The following is a 9,149-nucleotide window of genomic DNA, read 5'->3' on the forward strand; positions in this document are numbered from 1 at the left end:
TCACAAAAACCTTCTGTACCTCGAATCGGCTAAGCGTCTCACCCCTAGACCAGCTAGGTGGTCGCTATTTTTTACCAGTTTTAACTTTGTCATCACCTATCGTCCTGGGGCAAAAAATACCAAGGCAGACGCATTATCTCGTAGTTTCCCTGGAGGGGGTAATGTTAGTGATCCGGTACCCATTCTACAAAGAGGAGTGGTTGTCTCTGCGGTACACTCTGCTCTGGAGGGGAAGGTGTTAGAGGCCCAGGGGGACGCCCCGGTCTCTTGCCCCTCAGAGAAATTGTTTGTACCGTTAAACCTGCGTCTCGAATTATTAAAGGAACATCATAATTCGGCACTTGCTGGGCACCCGGGTAGTAAAGCAACCTTGGAGCTATCGTCTCGTCGTTTTTGGTGGCCAAGGTTGCGTCAGGATGTAATGGATTTTGTGTCTACTTGTGCACGCGCGAAAGTCTCTCATACACGTCCTGCAGGGTCTTTATTGCCACTTGTCATTCCCAATAGGCCATGGACACATCTGTCAATGGATTTCATCACTGACTTACCTTTGTCTGCAGGTAAAACAGTTATTTTGGTAGTAGTGGACAGGTTTAGCAAAATGGTACACTTCATTGCATTACCCGCACTTCCTAATGCTAAGACTCTTGCTCAGGTGTTCATCAGTGAAATCGTGAAGCTTCACGGGGTCCCTTCAGATGTGGTTTCGGATCGGGGAACCCAATTTATTTTGGAAGGCTTTTTGTTCCCGTTTGGGGGTACACTTATCTTTTTCCTCAGCTTTCCATCCTCAGTCGAATGGACAGACTGAGCGTACCAACCAAAACCATGAGACATATCTAAGGTGATTTGTGTCTGAAAATCAAGAGGTGTGGTCATCATATTTACCGTTAGCCGAGTTTGCCATAAATAATCGCCGTCAGGAATCCACGGGCAAGTCACCATTTCTTGGTGCATATGGTTTTTATCCCCAATTCTGTACTTTCAAAGAGGGGGGGTCTTCTGGGGTTCCCGAAGAGGAACGGTTTTCTTCATCTCTTTCATCGGTATGGCAGAAGGTGCAAGCTAACTTGAAAAATATGGGAGGTAAATACAAATGCATGGCTGATAAGAGACGGTCGCCAGGTCCGGACCTAGGAGTGAATGACTATGTGTGGTTGTCTACTAGGAATATTAAGTTGAAGGTTCCCTCTTGGAAACTGGGTCCTAGGTTCATTGGTCCTTACAAAATAGTAGCCGTCATTAACCCCGTGGCTTTTCGCCTGGAGCTACCTCAGACTTTTAAGATCCATAACGTCTTCCATAAGTCGTTACTCAAGAAGTATGTTCCACCTCTAGAACCATCACCACTGCCACCCCCCTCCTGTTATTGTGGATGGTAATCTGGAGTTTCAAATATCCAAAATTGTTGATTCTCGTCTGGTCCGTCGCTCTCTTCAATATCTGGTGCATTGGAGGGGTTACGACCCCAAGGAAAGAATGTGGGTTCCAGCGTCAGAGGTAAACACCAACAGGTTAGTTCAGGCTTTCCATGCCTCTCATCCTGAGAGACCTGGTCCTGAGTGTCCGGAGGCCCCTCGTAGAAAGGGGGGGTACTGTCACGAGGATGTCAAGAGCCACGTCTGACTCTGTTATACCCGGGGTCAGGAAGTCGCAGCGGGTGGCTGCACGCTCTATGTCTAAAGATAACGCTGTTTCTTAATGATAGTTTTCTGTGTTTGCCTTACTATCCTTTTTGTCTCACTCAGGGATCGGTAGCTTCTCCTCCTCAGCTGTTTCTTGTCTGTCACTCCCAATCTCCTTATATTCTCCTCTCTCACTTCTCTGGTTGCCAGATATAGAGCTTCCTGCCTGGACTTCTATACTGACCCACTGGAGCTGTGAATCCTGGTTGTTGTTCCAGAATGTTACCCTCCGGATCCCTGTTGGTCTTTTTGTTGTCTCCTGTTGTCGCACACCTGGGATTATATGTTGTCTGTATTGTCTGTCCTCCCCTTGGTGTTTTCCTTTAGCGTTAGTGGTGCGGACTAGTGTTCCCACCGCCCTGTTCACTATCTAGGGCTCATCTTAGGGAAAGCCAGGGTTTTAGGCACGCGATCGGCGTACGGGTGAGGAACCCGTCTAGGGACGTCAGGGCAGCCAGGTGCCAGCCTCAAGGTGAGATAGGGGTCACCACCTTTCCCTCTCCCTTGGACAGAGCCTCCCCTTTTCCCTCCCTTTGTGTCACGTATGTGATAGGCACGCCGGTCGTGATAGTAGATCAATGGACGTGCAGCACCTGTATAGGTGTAATGATAAGGGCTGGATAGCACTAAATGCCAATAACGTCTGATCGTTCTCAGTCAAAGTCCAATTGATATAAGCGGCAACACTCACAGTTGATAACACCGCCAAAAGTCACTTAGTGCATTCACAATGCCACAATGGATGATCCCCAGGAGCTGGGTCTTACCCGTCTTCACTGCCTCTGATGCAGCGCTGTTATCAACTGTGAGTGTTGCCGCTTATATCAATTGGACTTTGACTGAGAACGATCAGACGTTATTGGCATTTAGTGCTATCCAGCCCTTATCATTACACCTATACAGGTGCTGCACGTCCATTGATCTACAGTTGGTTGCGGTATACTGACACACGTGCCACATTTGAGTGATATATAGCTGGCATATATGCACCACTTTTCTATCGATTAGTGAGGGTCTCAGCCGACATACTTGCTACAGGAATCACCCTGGGACGCGTGTACTGATACACGGGACTCAATCCTATATGTATAGAGGTCATATATTTGTATTCAGACTATATTTTATGTATATTTTTAGGGGATATATTTTTAGGTTAAATACAGTGTCTATCATTGCTTATTCAAATGAGCCCTTTTGAGTGTACCCCTCCATTGCTTTTTTACATCCACGTTTCATTTTGGTCCTTAGGGTGGGACTTGTAGGTGAGCACCTTATCTCATACGGTGAGAGGTTGAGCCGCTGAGCTTTCTGGTTGTAGATGTATCTTCTTCTTTAGATACCTGGTGAAGACGTCACCACGAGTAAAGTTGATATTTTCATCAAGGATTGTTACCTCCAGACTTTTAATACTAGGCCATATTTTCTTGATCTTCGGATCTTCAAATTATGCATTATACTGCCAACTGACCAACGACATGGCTAGAAACCTGGAGATCTGCCTTTCAACTTGTGGCTATGTTCTGAGTGACTACTGGAGTTGTGTCCATACTTTGCACATCTGGATCAGCTGAGAGTCCATCTTATCCATTTTACTTTGTTCTCCTAACCACTATACTTAGGGGGTCATTTATTAAAACCAGCATTTTTGACACCGGTCTTAATAACCGCTATATCTGTCGGCCTCTACATAACTTCGGTGGATCCACCTCTGTTTCTAAATGTGAGACCGCTTCCTTGCTGTCTTACATTTTGACCATTTTCTACGCCTAAAATAGGCGTAGAGAATGGTAAATGAGCGAGAATGGCAAATGAGCGGGACCTGCTGGCCCGTCCCCTTCCCCACCCACACCACACCCACTTTTTTACATCTGGAATGAGCGGGGAGAAGTCGCAAATTGTGGTGCAACTAACCTTTTTGCAGCAATCTGCGCCAGAAATACGCCTAATATTACTTGTATAAAGGAATAGAAGTGGGGCACACTCAAAAAGTAGAGGGATCTTTATTGAAACACATAAAAATATAATCACAATAATAACAGCTAGTGAATAATAATATCAGCATTAAAATATCAGCAATATGAGCAATAAAATATCAACAATAAAAGAGCAGATTAATTATTCAATACAGTATAGATGGTGTTAATAGTTAAAATGATACAAATAGTGAGATGGTAAAATGATGAGAAAAAAGAAATGGGTAAAAATATATTAAATTTGAAAGTGTCGGTATAAATAGGATCCCAATAAATGTAAGGAGTTAGTATTCAATGTTATTCCTCCATATACTGAAGCTCACTCCGGTACCAGTCCTTAACACAAATATTTGAAAGGTCAGGGTCCCAAGCGTATACAGCTATGTCAGTTTGTTTAGACAATGTGTTTGCTGTTTATACGCACAGCGGCGTCCCGCTGTATTGAAGGCGATCGCTTAGGCTGGGCTATGCAAGTTCTTACCCGAGGACTTTTAATGCTGGATAATGACCCCTCGACTTGGCGTGTTGTTTGCAATCTCCAGTCTCAAGGGGTAATGTTCAAGTTTGAAATTGGCGCCAGTGAGTTGTTTGTTCCACGTGGTTGCGGATCGTCTCACGTGTAATGGCGCATATATTTGCACGTGAGACGGTCCGCAACCACGTGGAACAAACAATTCACTGGCGCCAAATTCAAACTTGAACATTACCCCTTGAGACTGGAGATTGCATACAACATGCCAAGTGGAGGGGTCATCATCCAGCACTAAAAGCCCTCGGGTAAGAACTTGCATAGCCCAGCCTAAGCGATCGCTTTCAATACAGCGGGACGCCGCTGTGCGTATAAACAGCAAATACATTGTCTAAACAAACTGACATAGCTGTATACGCTTGGGACCCTGACCTTTCAATATTTGTATTAAGGACTGGTACCGGAGTGAGCCTCAGCACACGGAGGAATAACATTGAGGACTAACTCCTATATTTATTGGGATCCTATTTTTATCAAACACTTTCAAAATTTAATGTATTTTTACCCATTCCTTTTTCTCATCATTTTACTATTGGTACTATTCTATTATTAACACCATCTATACTGATTAATTAATCTGCTCTTTTATTGTTGATATTTTATTGCTCATATTGCTGATATTTTAATGCTGATATTATTATTCACTAGCTGTTATTATTGTGATTATATTTTTATGTGTTTCAATAAAGATCCCTCTACTTTTTGAGTGTGCCCCACTTCTATTCCTTTATACAAATTTTATACCAGACTGGGTGTTGTCTGCTAGTGGGTGCACCTCTATTGGATCCATATCTCAATCTAGTGCGACATTTCCTATATTTATTAAGCCTAATATTACTTATTGTAAATGACCACCTTAGTGTCTGCACTTTTTCCTGCATCCTGGAAAGATATGTTCTTGTAAATCCAACTGCTACTGCCTGTTTTGCTGAGTTCAAGAAAGACGCTCGTTTTCCACGGGGAATCCTCCCGACCAAAGGTTCACAGCTGAAGAGGGTTTTTGTCCGTCCGATTCTCGCCATATTTGCCAGATCTCCACATTATAGGTCAGTGATGGCTAACCTTGGCACTCCAGCTGTGGTAAAACTACAACTCCCAAGGTGCCCCCCTTGCTTGGCTGCTCTCAGAACTCTGTAGAAATAAATGGAGCATGCTGGGAGTCGTAGTTTCACCACAGCTGGAGTGCCAAGGTTAGCCATCACTGTTATAGGGCCGGACAGTAACGCTGTAGCTTCTGGCGAAGTACCAATGCGAACGCGCCGTACACACAAGTTTAGACGTATCATATAGAAAACAGGCCGACCCAAATTAGGGAACCCGTTTTGGTCTCCGTTTACACATTTTAAAACAATAAGAACAATAATTCTGTTTCCGAAAATAACAAAAAAAAACAAAAAAACACATTCCTACAAAGCCCCATGTGTCATAAAAAAGTGCCACAAAACTAGAAACAGTAGGACTAGTGTCGAGCGAAGCGAGTTTCGGATGCTACATCCGAAGTCGCTTCGTTCAAAACTTCGGAATAATACTGTACGGAGATCTATCTCTGTACAGTATTAGAATGTATGGGCTCCTATGAGCCGAAGTAAGTTATTCACTAAAACTTGAAACCGAACTCCGAAGTTTGGAACGAAGCGACTTTGGTGGCTCGACAGCTGTTATCAGGAAAATAACATTTTTTTACCAAATTTCTATGGCTATAAAAAACACACACATTACCAATATATTCCACAAAAAAGGCGAAAACCAGCGCGAACCTCACACGATCCATGAAACACATAGAAAGCTCGATCACGGGGATCAGCAAACTTCGGCGCTCCGGTTGTTCTGAAACTACAACTCCCAGAATCCACATCTGTACCTGACAGGACTGTGAAAACTTCTTCGCTCACTAAGGGTTAAACACCTGAGGGAATAAGGGGTTACTGAGTCCTCGGAGTGTTTAGTCAGATCTTTCCATTCTACCTTATTTACTCCAATCACTAAGAGCCTCAGAACCCTGAATGCTACACCGACCTCAGTCACATGACCTCAGGGGAGCCCGTACATTCTAAGCATGACCCTGATACAAATCACTGAACAAACACTGACTGTGTGAACGAGGCCTAATCCTGACAGACAGAGAGTAAATGTACACATACCTCCACTGGAGACGGGAGAGCCTAGTGAGCTAAAGGACCTGCGGTGATGTCATGACCATGTGATCATGTGTGGGAGGATTCAGGCTCCAGGCTGTGCCTCTGGAGGAGGTAAAGGACCTGTGATGATGTAATAGCCATGTGACCATATGTGGGAGGAGTCACGCTTTAGGTTGTGCTGCTGGAGGAGCTAAAGGACCTGCGGTGATGTCATGACCATGCGATCATGTGTGGGAGGAGTCAAGGATCACATGACCTGGTGCTGCTGTGTTGGTTGTGATTGGTGACAGATGACCAAGCTTATGTGTGGCATCAGGATGGAATTACAGTGTGTATGTAACGGAACTGTCTGGGTGATGTGTATGTAGCGGAGCTGTCTCTGTGTAATGTGTATGTAGCGGTGCTGTCTCTGTGTGATGTGTATGTAGCAGAGCTGTCTCTGTGTGATGTGTATGTAGCAGAGCTGTCTCTGTGTGATGTGTATAAAGCGTAGCTGTCTCTGTGTGATGTGTATGTAGCAGAGCTGTCTGTGTGTGATGTGTATGTAGCGGAGCTGTCTCTGTGTGATGTGTATGTAGCAGAGCTGTCTCTGTGCGATGTGTATGTAGCAGAGCTGTCTCTGTGTGACGTGTATGTAGCAGAGCTGTCTCTGTGTGACGTGTATGTAGCAGAGCTGTCTCTGTGTGATGTGTATGTAGCAGAGCTGTCTCTGTGTGATGTGTATGTAGTAGAGCTGTCTCTGTGTGACGTGTATGTAGCAGAGCTGTCTCTGTGTGACGTGTATGTAGCAGAGCTGTCTCTGTGTGATGTGTATGTAGCAGAGCTGCCTCTGTGTGATGTGTATGTAGCGGAGCTGCCTCTGTGTGATGTGTATGTAGCGGAGCTGCCTCTGTGTGATGTGTATGTAGCGGAGCTGTCTCTGTGTGTGATGTGTATGTAGCGGAGCTGTCTCTGTGTGATGTGTATGTAGCAGAGCTGTCTCTGTGTGACGTGTATGTAGCGGAGCTGTCTCTGTGTGATGTGTATGTAACGGAACTGTCTGGGTGATGTGTATGTAGCGGAGCTGTCTCTGTGTAATGTGTATGTAGCGGTGCTGTCTCTGTGTGATGTGTATGTAGCAGAGCTGTCTCTGTGTGATGTGTATGTAGCAGAGCTGTCTCTGTGTGATGTGTATAAAGCGTAGCTGTCTCTGTGTGATGTGTATGTAGCAGAGCTGTCTGTGTGTGATGTGTATGTAGCGGAGCTGTCTCTGTGTGACGTGTATGTAGCAGAGCTGTCTCTGTGTGACGTGTATGTAGCAGAGCTGTCTCTGTGTGATGTGTATGTAGCAGAGCTGTCTCTGTGTGATGTGTATGTAGCAGAGCTGTCACTGTGTGATGTGTATGTAGCGGAGCTGTCTCTGTGTGATGTGTATGTAGCGGAGCTGTCTTTGTGTGATGTGTGTGTAGCGGAGCTGTCTCTGTGTGACGTGTATGTAGAGGAGCTGTCTCTGTGTGATGTGTATGTAGCGGAGCTGTCTCTGTTATGTGTATGTAGCAGAGCTGTCTCTGTGTGATGTGTATGTAGCAGAGCTGCCTCTGTGTGATGTGTATGTAGCGGAGCTATCTCTGTGTGACGTGTATGTAGCAGAGCTGTCTCTGTGTGATGTGTATGTAGCGGAGCTGTGTCTGTGTGATGTGTATGTAGCAGAGCTGTCTCTGTGTGATGTGTATGTAATGGAACTGTCTGGGTGATGTGTATGTAGCGGAGCTGTCTCTGTGTAATGTGTATGTAGCGGAGCTGTCTCTGTGTAATGTGTATGTAGCAGAGCTGCCTCTGTGTGATGTGTATGTAGCGGAGCTGTCACTGTGTGATGTGTATGTAGCGGAGCTGTCTCTGTGTGATGTGTATGTAGCGGAGCTGTCTTTGTGTGATGTGTGTGTAGCGGAGCTGTCTCTGTGTGACGTGTATGTAGAGGAGCTGTCTCTGTGTGATGTGTATGTAGCGGAGCTGTCTCTGTGTGATGTGTATGTAGCAGAGCTGTCTCTGTGTGACGTGTATGTAGCGGAGCTGTCTCTGTGTGACGTGTATGTAACAGAGCTGTCTCTGTGTGACGTGTATGTAGCGGAGCTGTCTCTGTTATGTGTATGTAGCAGAGCTGTCTCTGTGTGATGTGTATGTAGCAGAGCTGCCTCTGTGTGATGTGTATGTAGCGGAGCTATCTCTGTGTGACGTGTATGTAGCAGAGCTGTCTCTGTGTGATGTGTATGTAGCGGAGCTGTGTCTGTGTGATGTGTATGTAGCAGAGCTGTCTCTGTGTGATGTGTATGTAACGGAACTGTCTGGGTGATGTGTATGTAGCGGAGCTGTCTCTGTGTAATGTGTATGTAGCGGTGCTGTCTCTGTGTGATGTGTATGTAGCAGAGCTGTCTCTGTGTGATGTGTATGTAGCAGAGCTGTCTCTGTGTGATGTGTATAAAGCGTAGCTGTCTCTGTGTGATGTGTATGTAGCAGAGCTGTCTGTGTGATGTGTATGTAGCGGAGCTGTCTCTGTGTGATGTGTATGTAGCAGAGCTGTCTCTGTGTGATGTGTATGTAGCAGAGCTGTCTCTGTGTGACGTGTATGTAGCAGAGCTGTCTCTGTGTGACGTGTATGTAGCAGAGCTGTCTCTGTGTGATGTGTATGTAGCAGAGCTGTCTCTGTGTGATGTGTATGTAGCAGAGCTGTCTCTGTGTGACGTGTATGTAGCAGAGCTGTCTCTGTGTGATGTGTATGTAGCGAGCTGTCTCTGTGTGATGTGTATGTAGCGGAGCTGTCTCTGTGTGACGTGTATGTAGCAGAGCT

Source organism: Bufo gargarizans, chromosome 6, assembly GCF_014858855.1.
Source record: "Bufo gargarizans isolate SCDJY-AF-19 chromosome 6, ASM1485885v1, whole genome shotgun sequence".
Taxonomy (NCBI): domain Eukaryota; kingdom Metazoa; phylum Chordata; class Amphibia; order Anura; family Bufonidae; genus Bufo; species Bufo gargarizans.